The following is a 25,951-nucleotide window of genomic DNA, read 5'->3' on the forward strand; positions in this document are numbered from 1 at the left end:
AATAGCAAGAAGCTTCACTATAAGACTGAGGACCCATTCATTCACTCAAGAAATACTGAAAAAGTACACACACTAATATTAGCATTATGCTTTGCATCGCGAAGCCCAAAGATGGGGGGGGGCAGATTTGTAAGTGGACGATTAGAATGCACATCAGGGCATATGTGTGAAATATGCATTGGTTATTCCTAGGGAATGGAGACAGGGCATCTAGCCCAGTCTAGCAGAGGGGGTGCTTCACAGGGAGTGGATGCCTGCGGTGAGTCATAACAGGTGAGAGCAATTCACCACACAAAGGGAAGGAGCATTGCTGACATCGGGGACAACACGCCGATTTCATTGTGTTGTTACGGGCGACAGAGACCCAAGCAGTATTAGCCAGACACAGTACAGATAGCTGTACAGATAGAGCTGGAATAGTGGTGACTCAAGGGACAGCTCTGCACAGTCATGGCAAGACCAAAGAACAGTGGTAACCCAAGAGGAAGTGGGAAATAAATCCAGGCTGGGCACAGAACCGCAAAAGGGTCATGAATTCTAAACACAAGGAAAATTAAGGGACACTGAAGAAACTAGATAGATGATATCAAAACAAACTGACTTGTTTCATTTTTTTTTGGTACTGGGGATTGAACTCGGGACCTTGTGCTTGAGAGGCAGGTGGCAGAACCACTGAGCTAAATCCCCAGCCCTCTGACTTGTTTCTTGCCAGAGACTTACTTTTCTTTATAGTCTGAGGCCAAGAACTTGTCCCAAAGTCAGAGCATGGAGTCAGGGCTACAGGTGCATGCCGATAACCTCCCCAGGGCCAGAGAGACTGCAGCCACAGGACCAGGGGACCACAGAGCCCGGGGGACAGGCATGAGCAAAGAAGGAAATAAGGGTACAAGCCAGAGCCAGCCTCCTGATGAGGGAGGCAGTTTCCTGACCTGGTTCTGACTTTCTCTTTCATTTCCTGGGTCGCAGGAATCAATCCCAGCATAGCGGGTTGTGGGCTCATGGACAGAAGCTTGCAGTTTGCAGCATCTGGCTGACACTGCCTGCACAGAGCAGGGACACAGTTGTTGCTTTCCGTCCAGCAGTCCTCTCCTGGGTGGGGTGGGGGACCGCACTACACAATAAATAAGCCACTGCAAAGATGGATGCAGCGGATCTACCATTATTAAACACTTTGTCTCTGCGATGACTTTGGAGTGCACTTGGGTGCAGAGACAGCAATGGGAATCTCAGTGGTGCACAAGGTCATTTGCTCACGATCACAAAGGGAGGATGTCTATGGTCACACCTCTTGGTAAAGTACGAAGCTTGTCTGCATCACAGTCCAGGGTTAACCTGCTAGGTACCAAACACAGATGCACATACCTGCAAAGCACATTTTAAAACATCTCCACACCTATTTGCTTTTCTTCTATAGCTGTCCAATTTGTGTGTTTGTTTGTTGCCTACATTATACAGATTCAGGGTGAATATCTTAGCTATGCAGTTATAATTCTAAAAAAAGTGAGGACGACTTTCTTCTTGGAGGATCTAGGGAATCATGGCTGCTTACAATCATGGGTGGGCTTTCGCCCCAGCTCAGCTATGTTCCACAGTGCAACTTCCCAGCAGCAGCCCCATTACTCTAATAGTGGCTGCATACAGTGCTGAAATGCTTTTTATTTTTAAACCACAGAAACCAACATGTGTAGCTATCAAAGAATCTTTTCAAAGGCAAGCTCTGAAAAGGATACAACCTCTTGAGATATGCGTCCCAGAATAATGAAACCGTTTTCCCTCAAGAGAAATGGGAATACCCATTCAGGAAATGCACCACGTAGCATCACAGAATCTCCAGAAAATGAATTTCCTTCATTTCCTTTTTCTGCACATTTGTAGCATCAGCCTCTCAGTTCCACCTTAACGACACAGATTTGCATAATAATATTTTTATAACCCTAGTCATGTGGTGCAGAATATTGTAATATCAGTTGAAATTTCCAAGAATAATTTTGTCATCTCAGAAGAACTGGAAAAAGTCACCAAATGGATCCATGTATAGAGTGGCAGTTCTGATTCTCAGCAAGCCTGACAGTGTGTCCTAAAGATCATCCCAAAGCCAGGAATGCACCAGGCACGCTTCACAAATTAGGATGCAACTGGCATGGTGCAGCTGAGAAAATAGATTAGCAGCCAATGATACATTATCAAAAGAAGGAATACAAAGAAATAGAACACGATTTACCTCCTCCCAACCTACCAGGGTGTTTACTACTGCTATAGATTGGATTTGGAAAGTCCCCAAAGACCCGTGTGTTAAAGGCTTGCATCCTGTGTCAACTTCACTGGATTGAGACTCATCCAGCAGATTAGTACAGCTCACTTTGGGCATGTCTGGCTCAGTCACAGAGGCGTGACCTAGAAGTTCCTATTCCTGGCCCTATCTCCTCCCTTCTCTCTCTGCTTGCTGGCTACCATGGGCTGAGCAGCTGTCGTCTGCCATGTCCTTTCGGCTTTGGAGCCAGCCAACCATGACTGAACCTTCTGAAACTGTGAGCCAAAATAAATTTCTCCTCCTTAAACATTGTGGGCATTATGTGTTTTGTCCCAGCAATGGAAAGTGACTAATGCAGACCCTGGTGCTGCTGAGATATAGACCATTAAGAGGGGACCTAAGGGGCTGGTGGTGTAGATCGGTGGTAGAGTGCTTGGCTAGCATGCCAGAGGCCCTGGTTCCATCCTTGGCAACCCCGCTTACATACAGACAGGGCTAAGTGGGAGGTCCTCAGGTCATTGGCAATGTGCCCTTCAAAGGGGATAGTGGGACCCGTGCCCTCCTTTTCCTCTTCCTCTCTCTTTCACTTCCAGGTCATAAGGTGAATAGGCTTGCTTAACTGAAAGCTTCTTGGAGGATGTGATGCTGCACACAGGCCCAAAAGCTGTGCAGCCAAAGGACCATCAACTGAAACTTCCAGAACTGTTGGTCAATATAAACCATTTCTCTTTATGAGTTGATTTTCTCCAGTGGCAGAAATCTAACACAATTGCTGACCTCTTTCTTGTAACTGTTAGCCAAGTTTTACTGCCCAAATATAAGGGTGGAGCACAAAAGTGCAATAAGAAAAAGAGGAGAGAAAAGAAAGGAGAAAAAGAAGTAAATGGCACGTTTCAAATCCAGAGGATATGTTGGCAAGAATTTATTTAGTTGACTCATTCACGTCAATTGATTTCAAGCATGAGGATACCACACTAGCATACTAGGGTAATGTTTGAGGATAAAATATATTACCTGACAAGCTCAATTGAACCTAATTGTGAGGATCACAAATTTGCTACAAAATAGGAAAACAGATATTAAAATACTACTTTACTGTTAATGTCATAGTGCAATACTGAATTAATGCCTCAGAAAATAACACATAAAAGGAAGGAAATTTTAAAACTATCTAATCCCAGGCATGGGACATGCTGTATTAAGCTTTCATATGTAATTTCTTGGTTTATTCAATTAAACCATCCAGTCATTGTGAAAAGCAATGTATAGAAAATTCATTTTACATAACCCAAGACCGTATAAAATAGGCTCATGTGTCAAAAGAAATACTGCATACAACAGTCTACAGAAAGATAGGTTTTATCAAAGGCATTTTGAGTGTGAGATAAAGCTTATTTTTAATGGGACTTTTCCTTCCTTTGTTATCGACAGAATATTTTCCCTCAAGAACACCACTAAGTTTAGTGAGAGCAATCTATGTCACTAGAGGCCACTGTAAGTCTCCTGTAACTGCTGATTCCATATGTGAGAATATGATTATACCATTCACCATTTCTATGCCACTTCCTGTTTTTCAAAGGGTTTACAATCTTTTTATGTTATTCAGAGGAGCAGAAAAGACAGGCCCTGTGCATGGGAAGGCATGGTGGATGGGGTAATTGCACCCAGCGCTGAGTCCTTACAAAGATAAGTGGTTCCCGAACAGGAGACTGCGTCACAGGGGAGCAGGAAAGGGGAGCTCACTGTCAGCGAAGGTCCAAGGGGCCTTGCAAAGCCTCCAAAGCAAGGCAGTATTTAACAATGGGGGTGGGGTGGGGTGTAAATCATATACCCAAGGTCAAACAGAGTCACTGCTCAAGCCAGAAACAAAGGGGACACTGCCTGCCCTTCCAAGTGTCATTCTGGGCTGCAGAAGACTAGGCCACTTTCAGGACCAGGTGAATTATAAGTGCTGAGAAACACAGGAAACTAGTTTCTTTTTTTTTCTTATAGTTTTCCTCAGATGTCTGCAATTTTTCTACTTAAAGGTTGTGTTCAGTACTCTAGAATAAATTCAGGGTAAGTTCTTAATGATTATGGAGTCTAAAGAATGAAGAGAATTTTCAAAAACAAATTTTTTTTTTGGTACCAGGGATCGAACTCTGGTCCTTGCGCTTGCGAGGCAGGCCACAGAACCACTGAGCTAAATCCCCGGTCGCCCAAATTTTTGAATTTGGTAAGAGAGGAAAGGGGAGAGGGGTGAGGCATTTGCAGGCAAAGTACATTCTTAAGCATAGTTGTGTCCTCCACATCCAACTAATAAAATTCCAGAAATAGCTGAAGCACCACTTATCATACACAGCACAAGAAAACAAAGATGTCCTTTTGATAAGTTCCAAAGAAAGAAAAGCGATCATGGTGGTATTTGGAGATGAAGGTAGGAGGAGCTTACAGATTCCTCATAGTAAGAACCATGAAGAGCTTCTGATTCTCAATTTAAATTAAAGTATCACACACACTTATTATGGGTTGGGAAAGCACACAGCTGTCAGAAGGAATGGATCTGTGGTACCATATCCTCCCATCCTTCCGCCTTGTACATGCTCCATCATGATGGGGTTGGGCTGTGCCAGGGGGCGCCTCCATTGCAAGGGAGGAGGTGGGAAACAGTGGCACATCCAGGCATGAAAGGCACCAGAAACCCAGGGCCATCATCATCCCCACAGCCCAAGGTGCATCTTGTGGACACACAGACCTCCAAGACCCTAAGGCAGGAACACGCCCACCTTCGCTAAGACAAGTAGGTTACTGGCAGGACAGGTGTGAAGCTGTGGACTGTTACAAGTTCCTGGTGACCATTCCAGGTTTCTGAGCATCTTACCCAAGGCCAGCTCTGCTGCTGACGTACTTAGGAAGGCTGACTATGGCGCTCAGTTGACTGTGTCACTCATTAGGACTAAACCAGAGAGTTGAGGAGTAATACAAGAATCTATAAAATAATCTTTCATAGTGTTTGACCTCCAGGGAAATAGCTTTTTTCCCATTAAGTTTATTGGTACATTTTAGGTATACAGTACAGTTACACTCATCGTTGGGATCTTGTACCTGTACATGAGCATCTTGGTTCTTATTTTTTCCCCATTCCCCTGCCCTCCCTTCACCCGCTCCACCCTTTCCTATTCACAAAGACTGTTTCCATTTTTTTCTTTTCTCATATTTTTTCTTTTCCCTTCTTTCTTTTCCCCTAACCCTCCCACTTCCCCTACTCCTTTAGACCTTTTCTTCCTATTACACAATATCAATTATACATTTTGATCCTCATTTACACTTTTAGTTTTTCACACCAGAGAAACTATTCAATATTTACACATGTGTGTTCTATTTATTTCACTTAAGAGTATGGCCTAAATGTGCATCCACTTAGCTATAAATGTCTCTAGTTTCTCATTATTTATAGTTAGTTTTGATAGCAATATGACACCATCAATGCTTTCTTGAACTATCTACTTATTTATTTATTCTTATTCATTTATTTGTTAATTATTCTGGCCCTGTCCAAAGCATACTGAACAGATGCCTTACCATATTTTTGGAAAAGCTTAAACACTTATTTACCCTCCTTGCTGTAAGGTCCAAATCTTCTTAACTACTGTGATTTCAACTCTTATGGTCCATTCCATTTCATTCCAATATGACTGCATGTTTTATGACAAGAACACCCCACACTTTCCCTCTCGTTGGTCTTCCCAGTTGTTCTTGAAGTTCCGTGTACTCTAGAACAAAACTTTCTCAGCTATATAGATGGATTTTCTGGTTTTCAAATTTTCTGAATAAGTAAGTGCCAGGGTCATTGCTGATACACATTTACTCCCATCACCTTAAATGAAGGGGAAAGGGATACACTGTACCTGGAAGGATCACTACTGCATGACAAGGGACCCACCAGGAAATGAATGCATAGTAAATCGGCAGATTGGGTGCAGATCTGGTGATATCTTACTATGAGTTAAGATCTCTTAATTCAACACTTCAGGGCATGTAGTTATTTGATGTTTATTATTCTTTTGAGTGCCTACTTTGTTAAAAAGCAGAAAAACAATGGTGAACGAGGCAGGTTCAGCCCTTGCCTTTGGGAAGTTTTCATTCCATTAGCACGGGTCAGGGGTGCCTCTGTCTCCTCTCACCAAACCCAGTGCTTGAGGATGGACCGCAGGAGAGCTGCATCTCCGGATGCCTGTCAAAACCTCCCAAGAAGGGGTGGAGGGCGACATCATGGTCAGAGAAAGCGACACTCCAGCTAAGGCCCACGGAGAGCATGGCGGGCAGGAAGAAGAGCAGGCAGTCTTGGATGGGTGCAGCGAGGAGTTGGCCTTTTGCAACAATTCTGAGGAAATTACTCCCCTGGTGGAGAAGGAGGTGGCCAGGGAGGACAGGGTGGGGAAGAAAGGGTGGAAAGGGCAGGAGCCAAGCAAGAAGGATGTGCTGAAGAAGACAGTATTGCATCTACTTCAGTTAAAAAACAAGAGTCAGAAACCTGTGTGATCCTAATAAACAATATCATTGAACATCATAATTACATTCTTCTGTCTTTTCTCTTTTTTGCATAAATTCTTTTATTGGTACATCTTCTTTTCAGAAATATATTATGGTGTCTATCTGTCATTTATATTCTGGGGTGAACACAGGCATCTTGACTTTGCACAGAAAGAAATAAAAAGCATTATTGTTGCCAGCTCATCAGCTTTGGGAAAAAGTGGGCACACACTCTTGTGTGTGCATGAGAGAGAGAGGGAGGGGGAGGGAGGGAGAGAAAGAGAGAGAGGGGGGAGGGAGAGAGAGGATGGGGGGAGACAGAGAGACAGGAGAGAGACAGAGAGAGGGAGAGTGAGAGAGAGAGGAAAGAAAGACAGAGAGAGACAGAAAGAGAGGGAGAGAGAAGAGAGAGACAGAGAGGAGAAAGAGAGAGATAGAGAGACAGGAGAGAGACAGAGAGAGGGAGAGTGAGAGGGAGAGAGAGGACAGAGAGACAGAAAGAGATGGAGAGAGAGAAAGAGAGAGACAGAGAGGAGAGAGAGAGATAGAGAGACAGGAGAGAGACAGAGAGAGAGGGAGAGAGAGACAGAGCAAGAGGAGAGAGATAGAGACAGGAGAAAGAGAGAGACACAGAGAGAGGGAGAGAGAGACAGAGGAGAGAGAGAAGTTCTTCACTACACATTATGATAAGAAAGGCAAACTGTGTGTGGTCTTTTTGTGTTCTCATCATTCAGGCCATCCTGATCATTGTATTCCACATGAAGCATGGAATGAGAAGTAACGAGATAAACACAAAACATGCAGAGGAGCACAGATGGAGGAGCCATTTCTCAATGTCGTGGGCTTGGTGAGTCATAGTCTCTCAATTGCCACCACTCTGCTCTGCCTTTCTAGTACAAAAGCCACCACAGACAATACATAAAAGATGTGACTCAGTGGGAAAACATGCAGAAACCCCTGAGTTCAAGCCCCAGCATAGAGAAGAAATCAAAAAGTCAGGCATAAGAGAACAGGTGTGGCTGTGCCCCAGTAAAGTTTTATCTCTATTCACTCAAGGTGGGCCAGGTTCAGAATGAAGCGCACTGACTCATGCTTCAGATGGTAAGATGCCAATGCAAAATAATATCTAAAAGCATAATTCCGAATAGCCAGTAGATTACTAAAATGTAGGCATGATAAAGAGCCAGGGAAGGGTGAGACGAAATGCCAATGGATTGTATTGGATAAACATTCTAAGATTTCATGAGCGATGGGTGCAGAATTAGGTGACAGTGTTAAGAAAATAACCTATGACTCTTTTGCTTGGCTTTGTAATGCTAGAGGAACATCTGTCAAAGATTTTATTTTTAAAACGTTGTACGAATGTTTCTTGCATGAGAAAGCGAGTTGGCACAGATAATTCCAAAGTTCCCATCCAACTCTAAAGTTCTAAGACTCCAAAATTTAAATTATAATACAATCACTAATATCTGGCAGGATTGCAAAAGCAGCTGAAATGGTGTTTTATGACTTATTTTCCTTGGCTTAACATTTTTGAAAATTCTAGAATGCTAATTCCTGAAGCTTGGCAGCTCAAATAATAATTGACTATTTCCTAGTCACTCTGCAATTGCTTTCTTTTCATTGAAGATGAATTGGTACAGCACATAAAATCTAAAAACTAAAAATGGATGCTTTAGGCACTTCCTGTATTTTTGCTGAAATGACTCCACTTCCATCAAAGCACAAATCACTGTCACATAGCATTCAGTGAACACCCTGACCTGGCACCTACATGGTGTAATCATTAGGTACCTGTGCACTGACCAGCTACTCAAGCCTTAGCTCTTGCCTATGAATACCTGGGTATAAAATGCTTATTAACTGAGTGGGCATAAACTTTAGGCTAAGGTGTTTGGGTGAAAATTTGGGCTCTGCTAGGTCCTAACTGTGTGAACTTGAAGGAAGTTACTTAACTTTCCTCCCTCATTCGTAAAATGGGATAAAACTAATACTTACACCATACCGAGTATCATGATAATAAAACCAGATGTAGTGCCGGTTACACAGTCAAATTTCACTAAAAATTGACATTATTTCCACCTCTACCTTTACATTACTAGGTACAGTAATTATCTACTGTTTAAGCATCATGTATTTTTAGGGCAGAAATAGTCCTCCACAGAAACCTGGTGTCCTATTGATTTCTGGCAAAACAGAACCCACTTGAAAATCTACTCTTTTATGTATTTTTTTGACTATATCTTGCTTTTGAAATGAAGAGGAAAACAACATAAGGTGAACGCCTGTTAGGATAAATAAATCAAGTACTTTTATTTGTTCTGTGCAATACACATTAGTGGGTATGAGGAATGCTACAAGGGTATAGGAACGCTAAATTCCAGTTATCCAGGAACAACTAACCTTTTTTTTTGTACCGGGTATTCAACTCGGGTCCTTACACTTGGGAGGAAGGTGGGGAACCACTGAGCTAAATCCCTGGCCCAACAATTAATCTTTTTAATGAAAGGGATAACTGGACAAAAGTAATCAGTGTCCAATTATTGAACATTTACTAGGCCCCAGTCATTTAATGCAGAGGTACTCAGATAGGGTTTGGAGAGAGACAATTCCCATCGGACCGGCTCACAACCCCTTAGGTGCTTGGAGCAGAGTCTGCAGGAGTGTGGAGGGGAGGTCTCGTCCTCCTCCAGGAAGGCAGCAACAGAGGAATGTCCTGAAAGAGGTTTATATGGCCGAGAAATTCAGTAAGAACGTGCCTCCTAGAAAGGACAAACCTGCTAAGGTAAGGGCATGGGATGAGGGATTCACTATCCTGACACAAGGGACAACAGGGGCTCCCCAGATCCAAACCCTTCTAACCCATCCATCACCTGCTTATCAGGTCTGCTTAGTAAAATCTGATCATGTGTCTCCCTAGTCTTTGCATAAAAATCTTGAACAGATTTTTGCTCACTGGATAGAATTAGCTAGCTGCATCTTTCATGGTGTGATTGTAGCACACCCATCTTTATGGTCTTATGGAGTCTGGTCACCCCTGGGCCTCTTTATGCATGGCCTCAGTAGAGAAAATGAAACAGGATAAAGACTTAGTTTGGGAGGTTCTCTTCCTACTTAGGCACTGCAATCTTGGCTGAGTCATTAAAAAATCTCCAAAGTCCAATGTTCTCATTTGCAAAGTAGTAATAATGATGGCATGTAAAATGTTTTATAAGAAGTTGGTGTAAGAATTAACCCATTAATGTCAAAGATTGCAATTTTTTGAATTCTTGTACCAAATTCATGTATGTTTCTAGAAAAATTCAAGGAACAAGAATTTGAGGAGAAAAAATTTTCATTATGTTCCATTGTTCAGGCCTTTCAGAAATGGAACACTAGGCATGAAAGGATTAAATGAAACAGCATACTTCCATAGTATCTGGTCCATAAGACTCAGCAGACACTTAACACTGCCCTCTCAGGAGTCTCCCAGTTGTCTTTGGGTGTTGGGATGCCACCTCAGCTGGTGATGTATTACTTCTATCTGTCATACTTTCCTTTTGATGTTCTTTTTGCTTAACCTTGTCATAAAGCTGTCCTTACTGTCACTTTTGTGTGGTGTCGTGTGACTTTCGTTGTGGACTGAGTCAACCTAACTACGTGGCGCACCTCCTAGCTTGTCATCAGCCCTTGCTGCAACAGAGGTTGAACAGTGAGATAGGATCAAGAAGCTCTGGGGTAGTATCACACAGTATGCCTCTAGATAACAATTATGTACTGCTTAGTTCAAAAAGCTAGAAGAAAGAATTTTGAAGCTGCCCCCTCCTCCATCCCAGGCTCCTAGGGCAGAGAAGCTCAGCAGGTCCCAGCACCCAGAAGGAAGCTCCCCCGCTGCCATCCCAGGCTCCTAGGGCAGAGAAGGTGAGCTGGTCCCAGCACCTGGAAGGAAGCTCCCCCACTGCCATCCCAAGCTCCTACGGCAGAGAAGGTGAGCCACGTGGGCACCAGAAGCAAGCCCCCCCCCCAACCGTGGAAATGAGAAAACACATAAACAAGCCTCAAAAACAGAGTTCCAGATCACCTACAGCAACCACAAAGGGAAATGAGATGGAACAATCTGATACTCAACCACCTGGACTCTCTGAACTGGCAACAAAAGAGGATCTGGAAAAAATGAAATCAGAAATAATTACTGAGACAACAGCAAAGATTTTGCTCATGGTGCAAGACATGATTAATAAATCTAGAGAGGACACAGATAAAAAAATAGAGGATCTGAGGAACATGATAGAATCCCAACATAGGAAACAAATGGAATCCATAAAACAGATACAAACAGATTTCCAAGAGATTAAAAACTCCATTGAAAGTCTGCACAGCAGAATGAACCAATGTGAGGATAGAATTTCACATATAGAAGACAAGATTGCAATTAGTGACTAGGAAAAGGAAAATTGCTTTAAAATTGTAAGGGAACATGAGAAATCAATCTAGCAGCTGCTAGACGATGCAATGAAGAATAACATAAGACAGATTGGAGTCAATGAAGAAAGAGGAGAGAGTACAGATGACATAAAAAAACTGTTCACAGAAGTGATGGCATAAAACTTCCCAAGCAGGGGAAAAGAACTTGACATACAGATAAGTGTGGCATATGGGACTCCAGCTAGCCTTAATCAAAAAAAATCTACACATAGGCATATAATAGTTAGGATTCCAGAAATCCAACAGAAGAACAAAATTTTACAAGCAGTGAGAGAAAAGAAACAAATCACATACAAAGGAAAGCCCATCAGAATCACAGAAGACTTCTCAATGCAAACCCTCAAGACAAGAAGAGCTTGGAGTGATGTATTTCAAGCCCTAAAGGAAAACAGCCCCCAACCCAGATTGATGTACCCTGCAAAACTATCTTTCAAAATTGATGGAGAAATAAGATATTTTCATGATAAAGAGCACCTCAGGAACTTCATGAATACCAAATCGGCACTCCAAAAAATTTTAGACCATACCCTAGGAAAAGACAATGAGGATCACAACCCCAGGAAACCCAGCAGAATGAATCCATTGGGTGTGACAAATTAAACGCAAAGGGGGAGAATCCAACAAAAAGAAAAAGTCATGACAAGGCTTTTAAAACTTTTAATTTCATCTCCCTAATGAGTGTATAATTCAATCTTACTATTGTACTGATTAGTATTCTTCTGATTCTAGAGTTGCACACCATTCCTTGTGCTATACTGGCTATTTATCATCTTCTTACGTCTACATTTTAATTGGGTTGTCTATTAAGGAGCTCTAAGAATTCTTTATATATTCTGCTCATAGGTTATATGCATTGTAAATATGGTCTGTTTAAGGACTACTTTTGTTAAACAAATTTCTATCTATGTTCATACTTTTTTTTCTATTATCTTTATCCAGTTTTAGGATTAGCACAATGTTGAGTTCCTAAAATGAGGAGAGAAGTGTTCCTTCTTTTGTCCGCTTTAATTGTTTGATATAATTTATCAGTTAAAATGTTTATGAGCCTGCTGTTATCATATAGGTAGGTTTTCAAGCTAGAAATATACTTTCTTTAACAGGTGCTATTCAAATTTTATATTTCCTCCAGAGTTAGTTTCATTAATTTGTCTTTCAAGGTACCTCTTAGAAGTTGTCAAATTTATTTCAAAAAAGATTTTTGAAATATGCTTTCTATATCCTTTTAAATTCTGTAAAATCTGTGGTAATGTCTCCTAGATCTTAATATTGTAATTTAAAAAATGTATAACTGATACTGTGTAACAGGAAGAAAAGGTCTAAAAGAGCAGGGGAATTAGGAGGGCTGGGGAAGGGAAAAAAGGGAAAGGAAAAAATATGAGAAGAGGAAAAAAAATGGAAACAAGGTCTTTCCAAATGGGGAAGGGTAGAGGGAGTGAAGGGAGGGCAAGGGAAGGGGAAAAAAAATAAGAACCAAGATACTCATGTAAAGGTACAAGATCCCAATGATGAATGTAACTGTATTTTATACCTAAAATGTACCAATAAAGTTAATGGGGAAAAAAAAAAGAATTTTGAAGCTTTTCAACACAAAGAAACCCGATTGAAGTATTATGCAATGTGAACATTTATTAAATGTTACATGGCACTCCATTAATAGTATGACTCGTATATTTCTGTGTGTCCACTAAACATTTAAAAGAATATCAGCAATGCCAGCAGCGGAGATTGGAGGTGGGGGGCTTGAGGGAGGGTGATGGGGAGCTGAAGGGATGTCAGGAAGGGAGGGATTTGAGAGCACCAGGAAAAATAACAAGATTGAGTGAGGGCCAGATGAGTGGGTGGAAATGAAGCATGAGGTGAGTCAAAGAGGACGCCATGATTTTCACGTGGAGATAACGGTGGTCCTATTAAAAACTGAAGTCAGAGAAGTGAGGATGACTGAACTTGTCATTTCACACATCACAATTATGCAAACTTAAAAGATAGATGTCATATTTGAAAGTCAGAAGTACCACCACGTTAATTAAATTTCCTTCTCTGAATCCTGAAACTTTCCTTTTAGCCTTCATACCAAAAGATGCCCCGGGCCCTATCTCTCTGCATCCTTCCCAGCTAATTCCACATCCCCTCTTCCACCCAATCAGGGCTTCCCTGGGGCTTGAGCCACTAGCTGTTTCCCCTTATTCACTGTTTCCCTGGGGTGGGATGCTGGGGTGGGTTTCATCCTGCCCTTCCTATCCCACTGGAACTCAGTCCTTCAGCTTACCTGCTCAAGGCTCCTCCCTCCATATTCTACCTGTGCGGAACTTTCTACACCTGGAGACAGGTATGAGTGAAAAATAATGATAATGAAATATTAAGAAAGAAGGAGCTATTTCCATTCAAGAAGGAGATCAATTATTCCAAGTTTCCATATGAATGCACACTCACCAGTATTGTTTCTTAAATAAAAATGGCGCAGAATGTGATAATTTCCTTGTGTTCCTCATAAAATATTTTCTTATATTTAACATTTAGAGTTGATCCCCAAAGGTGGTTAAATACATGCCCTGTTGCTCCCCACTGTAAGTCAGAGTTGAAGTATTGGGTGTTTCTTATTCCTTAAGACCCAGGATGCCTCTGACTAGGAGACAAAGCTGCCTTTCCAGGAAAGAGATCCCCCACCAGGGGACATAATTAAGGGGGACAACCCTGCCAAGTGCTGGTGTGTGTGCCCAGGCAGCATGCTGTATTCATCAATATATGTGAAACCATCACGGAGAGGTGAGATGCCTAGTCTTTTATAATGGGACTTCCACCCACCAACATCACTGCCAATGAAATACAAAACCCATGCCAAGCCTTACACAGGAGAAGGATAGTGTAGTCAGAGACAAAGACACATTAGAAAACATCAGTGGGGTATTATGTTTGATCTTCTAACTCTCTCCATAATCACATGTCTCATTGGGCATTTAAAATATTAGATGGTTAACATGGCACTTCATTCAAGAAATTCATTCAAATTTACCAAAGGTGGGAGGTAAGGGAAATTTCATAGACGATCCCGAGGTTTCTAATTGAAGCACTTGGGTGGGTGGAGCCGTGTCATAGCTGAGATAGGGAACACAAGAAAAGGGAAATCAGGGGGGGGGGGGGGCTGTGAGTTCAGTTTTGAAAAAAAAACGAGTTTGAGATGACCATGAAATACACCTATTTAACACACTGGCCTAAACATGATCAATAATTCAGGCCTCATCTATGATGGGGAGCTACTGTAAAGATCACTCAAACTACAGTCTCGTGCTTATAAAACGCTGGTCAATGTCAGCCACACACTCGACAGCGAGCTCCTAAGATTCCATCACTGAAGACATCCCAGCCATCTGACTGAGCTGACGTCTACTCTTCGATGTAACCAGGACAAACGCCTCTCAGGACAGAGTCCATGGCTAAGTGACAGTGACGCCCAATGGTGTGTCCTTCTCACTCTGCTTTGGCTGTTTCAGTATTTCAGGACTGCTCAAATGCACTTTTATAGTTTGAATAATTTTCTTCTAAGTCTAGTGTCATTACTTCAGCCAGTTAATTTCAACTTGGCATCATTCTCCTTTCAAAACACAATTTAGTAACTTGAGTTTCATCCGGAGTCTTCTCCTAAGATATACATCAAGTCCAGCTCTTTGTTTGTCACCCGTGTGGACTTTAATGCCGTGGAGAGTCCAGTGGCCCCACTGGCAAACGGTGTAGGTCCTACTCTGAACCTGCCAATTCTGTATTCTCTGGCAAGTTAGTGAGCTCTCTGGGCCTCAGTTTCTTCCCTCTGAATGGAAAATGTGTTTCAGACTTGATTTATGGCTTCACACATAATTTTTAAAAACTGTATGTGCACATGAGAAGAACTGGTATTCCCCAACTGCTGAGTGAAGAAGTCTATGTTTGATCACAAGATGAAGCTTGTTGGTATGTTATCTGTATCATTTGTATCTTCCATGAGTTTTTTTTCTATGAACTTCTACCATTGATTGGAGAAAAATTTCTTGAAGTCTGTCACTATGACAGCAGATTTATCAATTTGTCCCTGTAGTTGTATAGAAATTTCACAGAAGGCTGTAGTAACAACCCAGGAGAAGTGCTTAAAATGACGCTTCCATATTCTTAAGTATGTAATGCATGTTTGCTGTTATGCTTTGGATCATAAAGAAATGACAACCAAGGCCCCAAATATGTGCAGTGCCAAGAGGTGGGCACTGTGTTTCAGCATAATTATTTTGTCAAATTCATATCGTTTTGGATTTTCGAGTGCTAGATTATTTGGAAAGGTACAGGAATCTCAGCACTACTGATGGTTGTTTAACACGGTCTCATCATTTCTCTCACCTCAGCTTTTCAATGAATAAGACAATTTGGGGAAAAGTTCCATCACATGTTGAGAATACAGCAAGATGAAATGAACCCAGCCAACTGGCCTGTTCTTTCTTGTTGCTGCTTCTACAATTCTTGTCAGTCTGCATCTTCTGACTACACAGCAGGCTGTCCTCGGACAGTTTTATAGTATAGACAAATACTCAAAACTGTAAGTTGCAGTAAACCCCATTACAGTCTATTTCACACATTCTTCTATCATCAAAAAATATTTGTATTTCTTATAGAGACCACTTAATAGTTCATGTCATAAAAATGTCAATATCAGTAATAATTGGTGTATGTGGAAATAGCTGCACTATTATGAGTGATCGAGTTGTCCAAATAAACAATATCTCCCTCATTATTGCTGCTGCTACTTCCACCAGCACATGCCATATCTGCCTGCCTTCTTATCTATATTTATCTCACGAGGCTTGGGGCAGGCTCATCAGTATGATTTTCATCTTGATAGTGATATATGTCTCTGAGACATGACAAATAAACACAACATTCCACAATTAGACTTTAGTTATCTTACAGCTGTCTGAAATAATCAAGGTACTGAAATTGCACAAGAAGTCCTCCGTTTCTGAATTATTTCTGACATAAAAAGGATAGCTCAAGGGCCCGGGGATTTAGCTCAGTGGTTTCACCGCCTGCTGCGCAAGCGCAAGGACCCAAGTTCAACCCCCAGTACCAAAAAAAAAAAGAAAAAAAAGGATAGCTCAGTAAAACACTAAAATTTATCTCAAAACGCATTAACTTGGCACAGATTTATAGAGCACTGAAACAAAACAGGCTTAAATGAATATTTAAAGATTAGCACTAGGCATGCCATGAAAATAAAATGAAAATTTAAATTTTGTACTATTAAGGTAAATTATAAAATACATTTTTATAAATAAAATGTTATGCTTTCATGTTAATTGTCCATTGTGGTTACTTAGCTTAGTATATAATTATAAGTTTTTGCACAGATGCATTTTGAAATTAACCTCACCACAGAATACATAACAGAAAAAAATATGTGGGAACTTGGTTTAAAAACATACAAAACAAATTTCACACTGAGCTCTAAAAGTAGGCATTGAGCCAATTTCTGGAATAAACCAGAGTAGGTAGAAAACAGACAGGAGGAACAGTTATTTTAGCAAGAAAAGTAGGATAAATTTACCAAGTCAATCATGGGATGAAGAATTAGATAAAAGATGCAGAGAGAAAAAGTGCAACATTGCTACATGAACACATCTGAATGCAAGAAGGCAAGAAACCAGAAAGCACAATTGTCCTAAATGTGAAAAAACATTCAAATTATGCTTCAGCTGCAAAATTTAAGCTCAAGGAAGAGACATTTGCAAAGAAATTTATTAAATTGATGTGATTTCCTGGTTATACCCAGTGGCTCTTTTATAAAGTAAAATGTACAATTTGTCTTGATAAAAATGACATTTTCCACATGGTACTCAATCAAACAGCAAAAAGTCTTTTGTGAAAATTCTGCTTATTAAATAGCACAATACTACTTATACTTAGACACTGAGGCTTTAAATATATACAGTTCATCCACCTAGTAAAATATGTTATATATCCAGTGTGGTTTTAGAAGAGCTTTCTTTGTGGAGAAAATCAATCTTTTCCTTTACTACTTGTCAGAGAATTTCTTTGTAAGGAGTTAAATTCCTTGCTGAAAGCAATTGTTGGTGCTAAACATGTTCTTCCATCCATCCACCCATCCATCTATCCATCCATCCACCCATCTTTCCATCCCATCCATCTATCCATCCAACATATATTTATGGGTCTCCAAAGTCTATAACACAGTAAGGAATATAAAATGTATATAAAAGTTCACTGTTGGGAATTTTATGGTTTAAGATGTTATTTGACTGTAAAACTCAAATCCTGTTTTAAAATAAACACACCTCCCCACAAAGGTGAAGTTGGGAAGGAAATCCGTTATTTCCATCTCTCCTAACTCAAACTGTAATGCAAGCATTGCAGTGTATCTTGGGTGTGCAGGTTTAGAGTGGTTCTCCAAGAATGGTCTCTGGATCAGTAGGCCCAGCTCCACCTGCACACTTGTCAGGATTGCAAATTCTTGGGCCTCATTCTAGGATAACATGTATCTGAGAATCACAAACGCATAAGAGCAACTGAAGGCTTGCTAAAAAAATCACATGTTCCAGACAATGGGCCAGACCACTGGTAATAAGTGAAGTCAAGCAATAAGCAATCTTAGAGTGGCAGACTTTATTTTCGGTGTCTGGCTAAGGAGTTTGGGCAATGATGCACTGGTAACCTAAGAATATTTCTGAGCACAAAGCAGACATGACTAAGGAACACTATTACACTATTAGCAAGACTCTGAGCCAGGGGAAACTGTAGAGAAGGAAACCAATGGGAGGTATTGCATTGTTCAAGAGAGAAGAAAGAGTAAATTAATCCTTTTTTGGTGATTCAAGAATTTGTTGTGCCTCAATGTAACTGGGGCCATTCACTCAGTTTCCATTCTGTGCTCAGGATGGGGTTTGTTCTGAGAAACATCTCTCCACCTTCATGAGACTCTCCTTTTCCCATGGTTTGATTTCGTTTATTGTTTTGGGTATTTCTGCCTTGCTATCAGCCACAATTTCCCAGGTTTCCCTGACGTGCCATTCTCTGCTACCCTTCCTCTTTGGCCCGTCCATTTCCCTCGGTGCACTAGAAAATTGCATGCTAATATGTGTTTCTTTAGATGTTTGTTGATGTCTGCTTGTTTCACTTTTAATTGCTGTTCCTTAGAGTTCATGGATTATATTCTTCCTCTGAATATGTAACCCTGGTCACAACCCCACTACTACTTTTGCTCAACTTTATTTTAATCTGTTTAATGTTTTCATGTTTAAAAAAAGAAAAAAAATAAATCTTGATTCACATTAAGATGCTACGTCTATTTTGCCATTGGACCAATCCATCTAACACTATGCCCTTCTATGCATAATTTCAGAAATGCTTTTCACACTAATAATGCCTCCGCTTATGGAGTTGTTTTTAATAGGAGATACAATAATTACATGATACAATAATAATTTTTTGTATGTGTATCCACAGACATTTTCTTGTATATGAAGAAATATACAAAGATTAATAAATACAGATATATCCAAATGTTATTATATCACTGCTAACTAATGCAAAATGTTCATCAAAGTCTGAATCTTATTTATATGATTTCTTACCTACACTTGTGGAGCAAGATGTAGGTTTCATTCTGAACATGGAAAATTTATGGATGAAAGAGTTTTGAAACCAGTCATGCTAGCTCCAGGGTGCTGGGATATAACTTTAAAACACAAAATAATTTTTTCAGAGATATTTCACTGAGGAAGAAAATGTTACATAAAGCAAAAGGACACACCATCGTGGCTCTTGGGCTGACTTGGGAGTTCAGCCACAGCTGCAGGGCATCATTTCTGTGCCCACCTGGCTTCTCCTTGCCTCTACAGCACCCACATCCAGGGGCAACTGAGTGTCTTTCTGTCGAATGCAGTGCAAGGACAGCTGAGAACTGTGTGTGGGGGGTGCCCATGACCCTGGTGGCAATCCACAACCAAAGCGAAAGAGCTAGTGGATAAACCTCTTACTTCAGGCAGAAATCCCAGAAGGTATCCATGCCCCTCTCTCAGGAAGTCTTTGAGGAATCAAGGTTTTACTGTCTATAGTGGGGGACTTGTTGATCCATCCGTATTTTGATCTGTGCTTCTCTCTCAATTCATTTTTCTTGCTTACAACTCTTGATCCTTGGGATCATCTTTGCCATACATTTCTATATCCAAGTCATTCATTTTGTTGGGCAAAAAACCCAAACAAAGACAATAATTTATTAATGTGTTCAGCCATGTTAATTTCCTTCTGATCTGAGATCACTTATGTACCACATCTGATTTATACATTATTAAGAATCTTCCCCCAAAGAAATCCCACAGAATGAAATGAAAGGAATGGTGATCATAGCATGGGCAGAAGTGTTTCCAATGGTTCTGTAGCAACTGAACTCATGTTGAGTGTGGTGTGCTGATACATGCAAATCTTTACAACATGTAAGAAACAATGATTCTATGCCATCTACTTCATAATTCCACACTTAGCCTAATGTACAATATTTTGGTCCACAGATTCAAGAAAATGGCATTGGCCTGATATATTATTCTACATTGGCAACAACAATGAAGATTAAACATTAAACTACACTGGTCCCGATTCTGTACAAGTAGCTGAAGAGTTAAAAATAAAACACACAGACTTTAAGCTCAGCAGCTTGGAGGTACAAGTCAGAAATATTTTTGTTCAAACAGACCACATTATTAAAGATTGTTTCACAAAGATGGCTGAACATGCAACTGTAGAAATGTATTGTGTAAGGGGAAAAAGTCAGTTTTACCTTTGATTAGCAGTTTTTCATTTTTCTTGCTTCCAAGACAGACCCAGACTGCAGGCTTTTTTTTTTTTAATTGGATGTCACTCTTGGTATGTGATGTTCAACCGTTCTGAAAGAAAACCATGAAACAATTAGATGTAATAACTGACTTGAAACAAAGACACTCAAGAATGCTCTCTAAGAATCCCATTGGCAGCCATTAAATCTGCTGTGAGATGAGAGCTTCATGGGAAATTCACGTGGCAGTGTTTCTGTATGACATCACACTTTACATTTTTGTGCCTCTCAGAAAATAAAATCAACCACAGAAACAAAGCAATTATGTCAGAATAATAAATAGGTTTGTTATTCTATGAATTTTTTTTCTACCACTATCACTTACGTTCTCTTCAAAAGGCAATAAAATGGAGCCATTAATGAACTGATTTTGTAAGATATAGTATACACACAACATTTTATTGTTTCATGTGGATTATTTGTTTTATCTGTATGCAACTAGGCAACTATTATTCTTCCCAAGGTGGTTCTCTTGACATCACAGGAGAATCCAATCATGGAACCACATTCCTGACTGTGCTACTATACACTTGCTGATATCTAAGCCAAACATTCATTCCTAACTATTAATGACGCTTTCTTTGGGAAGAGTCAAAACAAAACCAATAACTGGACCCACATTTGTGGGAGAGGTAAGTATTTCAGAACACATCATATGCTGTATGCTGAGGGATGATTTTTCTTTTTGAAAGATCACAAAATAAAGAACTTGTGTTACATACACAAATGATCTGGTGATTTTTTTCCCCTAGTGGAATCCAAGGCCTTTACACTGAGTTACATCCTCAGCCCTTTTTAATTTTTGTTTTTCTTTCTTTCTTTCCTTTTTTTCTGTGGTACCGGGATCAAACTCAGGACCTTGCACTTGCGAGGCTGGCCCATTGCCACTGAGCTAAATCCCTGGCCCCAATTTTTGTTTTTCTTATGACACAGGGTCTCACTAAGACTCAAACTTGTAATCCTCCTGCCTCAGCCTCTCAGTATTTCTTTTTAAGCAATAGAATTTTGTGGACCTTGGCAGCATATAAACTATACTTTCAGAAGAGAATAAGAGAAATAGCAAATTAAAGTAATAAGCACATATGTAGTCAGAGGAGTTTGAGCCCAGAAGGGATGATGCTGCTTCATTGATTTAACATAGCTGCTAGACACAGAGGCAGAATCACACTCCAGGTCCTCTGATCGAGAGGCCAGTGCTTTAGAAACTCAGATCTTTCATTTCTCAAAAGAACACTAGATATTCAAAAAGTTCAAGGCCAGCAAAGCCCCCTGCAGGACTTGTTAAAGCACTATTTTCAGCCTGGCAAAGCTGATGGGTATTAAAGACCACGGGTGGTGAGATGCAAGGAAAACAGTAATCCAGCAGCACTGCATATCTGCATAGCACTTGTCAGAGCAAGCCTGGAATAGTATATGTTTCCTTATATCTCACTTAGCCGTTCTAAGAAGATAAAATAAGCTTCTCCATTATCAAAAGCCTTCAGTTATAATTTAAAGATTATGAGCTTAGGTTTATATGACTGTTCCCTTAAATATTCTCAAAATTCAAGTAAATGAGACAAAGCCTGAAAGGAATATCTTCCCCACACAGTATATATGAGGACTAAGCTACTCAAGAGATGAGCCATTGTTAATTTTTCAAATACAGGGAACTGATTACTTATTCATGCATAAATAGTCACTGAGAAATTATTTTATACCAGTGTTCTTAATTTTCTGAAGAAACAAAACAGGAAGATTTTGCAAAATTTTTAATGTATATTAATACATATTAATTTTACAAAATATTGGGCTTAACTGTGGTATTTCATGCAGGCACACAACATATTTTGATCATGTATTTTTCAAGACAGGTTGGGAACTCCTGGGCTCAAGCCCTCTTCTCCCTTAGCCTCCTGAGTACCTGGGACTCCAGGCCTGACCCACTGAGCCCGGCTATGCAAGATCTTACAAATCAGAGTATTCACGGGTAAATTAGGAGAACCTGTATTTTGAAAGAGCTCCCAGATAATTCTCTTGATCAAGCAGGATGGAAGCCCATTAATTCTTGTTCGATCCCCTCATTAGACAGTTGAGGAACTTGAGACCAGAGAAATGACTTCATCAAGTCATTTGCCGCTGGGTGACAGTGTTGAGATCAGAGAGCAGAGTTCCTATAAACATGGTGTGCATGGGTCACTGTGATATAAAGTCTTCAACTCTTTTGGGAAGAGCTCCAGAAGGGGAATAGCTGGGTCAAATGGAATTTCTCATTTTAGCTTTTTGAGGCATCTCCATACTGATTTCCATAGTGGTTGTACTAGTTTACATTCCTTCCCACAGTGTAGAAGGTCTCCTTTCCCTCTGCAGCCTCACCAGCAGTTGCTATTACTGATTTTTTAATGATGCCCATTCTTTCTGGAGTGAGATAAAATCTTACTTGATTGAAATCTTGTTTGAATTTGCATTTCTCTAATTCCCATGTTTTACAGCAGCATGATTCATAATAGCTAAATCTTGAAAGTGGCCAATATGTAAATCTACAAATGAATGGATAAAGAAAATGTGGTATTTATACATTATGGAGTACTACTCTCCCATGAAGATAAACTTGAGTCATTTGTAGGAAATGGATGCACCTTAAGACCATCATGTTAAGTGAAATAAATCAGACACAAAAGCTTAAATATTGCATGCTTTGTCTTAAAAGAGACCTCAAAGTATAAATAAATTGCAAACTAAAAGATAGAGAATAGAAAGTAGAGAAATCGATCTTTTTCAAAGGAGAAAGGGACCAAGAGATTGGGAGGAGAGGGAAGGAAGGGAAACAGGATGAAAAAAAAAGGAATTAAGTTGTGTTGTATACATGGAACAATTTCCTACAAGGAATGTAAACACTGCGTTCTACAAACATGTACCAAGAAAAGCCACATGGTATTTTTTTCATTTTCCTTACCCCAAGATTCCTCCTTTTATTTGTTTTCTTCTTGCTTTTTCCTGTTACCAAGTATTAGGGCCTCTATCTAAGAAGGAACAGCAGAAGAATGACTGAACCATAATTACGTGTGTCAGAGGTGTCAGGTAGGTTCTCTTGGAACCGATTTGAGTTTGCGGGATGAGAGGACAGATACAGGAGCTGCGACTCCAGAGTCGGTTCCCCGGCCTCCGTCTTCTTGGAGTCAGCCACTTTTGGGGGGTCTATACAGCACCCCCTTTTCCCATCATCTGTCTCAGCTGTCAGCACAGTAAGTCCTCAATCCTGGTCTTCCAGATTGCACCAGGAATGCTATTTCACCCATGCAGGGCCCGCAATTTAGGGCGGAGACTCCCGTACTCCTTTGCCTCCTGTCCCCTCTTCTTTGTTTTTCCCTTGGGCTTCTGTGAGATCATCTGTCCTTAATAAATCAGCCACACTAGCTTGGATATCATACGGTTTTTATTCTATGAGAAGTATAAATAAATTAAAGAGCAAAATAAAAGACAATCGGAAACAGGGAGATGGGTTTTAGCAAGTGGGAATGGAATCAAGAGATTTTGAGATTGGGGAGTGGGGGAATGGGAAGGGGACATAGAAAGAGTTAAGATGTGTATGCACATGTACCAGCTGCCCACAGTGAATGTATTCGTTAGGTACCATAAACACGTACTAATAAAAAATCTTTAAATTTTTAAAATTAATGTTTTTGGCTTAAACTAACTCAATCTGGTCGTTTCCCTCATTAGAGTCCAAGCTGGTATACCCTGCATCATTCATTTTAGGCGAGCTGCTCCACACTTACTCTGGCTACCGTATTATAAGAAGTTCACTGGAAATCGCCTGACTGAAAGCAGAGACAGAATACAAACTATAAATGCATCGCAAGTTTTAGAATTCTCACATTCCCATAAAGTACATGTTTTGGAGCGTGACAAAGTAGAAAAGGTGCAGATCACAGAAGCCCGTTTTCGTCTCAGTTCAGATTCTACCTGACTTGTTGAAGTAGTCGTGACTTTTAATCACGACCTGTGGACTTCCCTGGATCAGGAAATGCCTAGCAGACTACTGAAGCACAGCTCCGGGGCGTCTGGGGGTTTTTCCGGAGATGACCGACTTGTAGTCCAGGCCGCTGGGTGGCGCCATCCAATAGGCTTGCAGCCCGGGTGGAACAAAAGGGAAAGAAGGAGGAAGTTGGAGCATTTGGAAAGTTCCATTCAGCTTGAGTGGGTGCATCTTTTGCTGCAGCTTCTTCAGCCTTCAGTGCCACTCACACCAGGGCTCTCCGGGGGCTTCCTGGTCTTCAGTCCCGGACTGGGGCTGCATCCTGATCCCTCTCCTTCTGCATCCAGCTTCTTGGACTAAGCCCTCACTGGATCTTCTGGCAGCCCCGCCATGGCCGCCTCTCCTGCTTCTGATGGTGTGAGCCCACCATTAAATCCCCTTGAGTTTCAATGTCTGGGTTAAATACCCCTCCACTAAGCTTAGTCAAGTTAATAGGACGGACAAGTGAGAACACTTGTCTGCTTACTTACTCATTATTCATTCACCTCACGACCTCACAAAGATTTACACAGGATCTGTAATATGCCTAGCACTATTTAGGGGCTGCGAAGACATCAGCCAAACAATAAACACGCGAAGCAGTGAATTATAGAATTATTTAGAATGTGAAACGAGTTATAGAATGTGGAAAAACAGACCAAGGTAAGGGAATCGGAAGTGTACTTTGGGGGCGTGTGTGGGTCTAGGGGTCCTACCATGGGCCTGGATATGGATTGGGTGTTTCCGCCAAGGGATCACAGATTGGAAACTTAGTCTCCCTTGCATGTTAAGAGGTGGTGGGACCTCTAAGAGGTGGAACCCCGTGCAGTTCAGTAATCTCAGAGGTCTTTAATGTAGCTCCCCCAGGACCCTTGTTAGTTCTCATGGGAAGGTGGTCCAGCTTCCTGCCACCCCTGTGATGCCACAGGAAGTCACATCCGAGACCAGTGGGAAGCTGAGCAGTTATCTGGAGAGGCAATGGCGGCTTAGCCTCAGTGGGCAGTGGCCAGATCCATGCTGGATTTATTGTGGACCAAGAGCCAACGGGGAGTCCTGATGGCCTGGTTGGAAGGGTGAGATGCTGAATGTGGCCTGGCCATATTGATTCTGGGATGTCCATGCTGAGAGGACTTGTCATGTCCATGGCTGGACACGCCACTGGCACATGAGGGAGGCCTGGCTCGGTTTGCATTAAAAAACTTTTTGGTATATCACAGGCAACTGGTAGTATTATTTTTATCTACCATAGATTGTTTTTAAAGGGATACACAAAACAATATATGCAAAGCATAGTCCTGGGTGCATAACAAGAACTCAACATAGTTCAATTTTCTGTTTCTGCACTTACTTTAAAATATTTATTTTCCTATTGACTGCATTATAAGATTGAGTCTATCTTTTTGTGAAAAAAATCAATTTTTTCTGCAAGACATTATAAAAGCCATACTTTTACATTTCGGCAGTTCTTTTTTAAAATATAGGGAAAATAATGCCCTGACAAAAATCTTAATAGTACTCAATATGTCAAAATATAGAACTTTCAGGTAGTGAGGTAAAGTTTGGTTTAGACAAAAGCTAAAAGGTTTAATTGAAAAAAAGAACAGAAAGAATCCAAGAATCTAAAATGTCACTCGACTGCTTTTAAATATCCCTGAATTTTTTTTTTCTTTTGCCTGTATGTCTCAGTTTTTGGTTTTATCTTCTGAGACTTATGCCTGCACCATTCAGGAATAACCCATAGTCCTTTGGGATGAAGAAGATGCAGGCAGTGGGGAAAGTGAGCCCTCAACCTGGGGGCCAAAGGATGCATGCCTCAGAGGACACTGGGAATGCCTAGGAGGTGTCTGAGGGTTCCATCATTCCTTTA

General features: G+C 40.8%; 1 protein-coding gene across 6 annotated transcripts in view; it reads right to left on the reverse strand.

Annotated features, from left to right (window-relative positions):
* Dlgap1 (DLG associated protein 1) overlaps positions 1-25,951 on the reverse strand; it is a 779,881-nt gene that overhangs the window by 475,273 nt on the left and 278,657 nt on the right. For all 6 annotated transcript variants that reach the window (XM_004853200.3, XM_087194445.1, XM_004853199.3 and 3 more), the window contains one exon: positions 20,034-20,139. The gene's annotated coding sequence lies outside the window, so the exon portion shown is untranslated. The remainder of the gene's footprint in view (positions 1-20,033; positions 20,140-25,951) is intronic.

Source organism: Heterocephalus glaber, unplaced genomic scaffold, assembly GCF_053883595.1.
Source record: "Heterocephalus glaber isolate CG9 unplaced genomic scaffold, H.glaber_assembly_v1.0 deba00000331, whole genome shotgun sequence".
Classification (NCBI taxonomy): Eukaryota; Metazoa; Chordata; class Mammalia; order Rodentia; family Bathyergidae; genus Heterocephalus; species Heterocephalus glaber.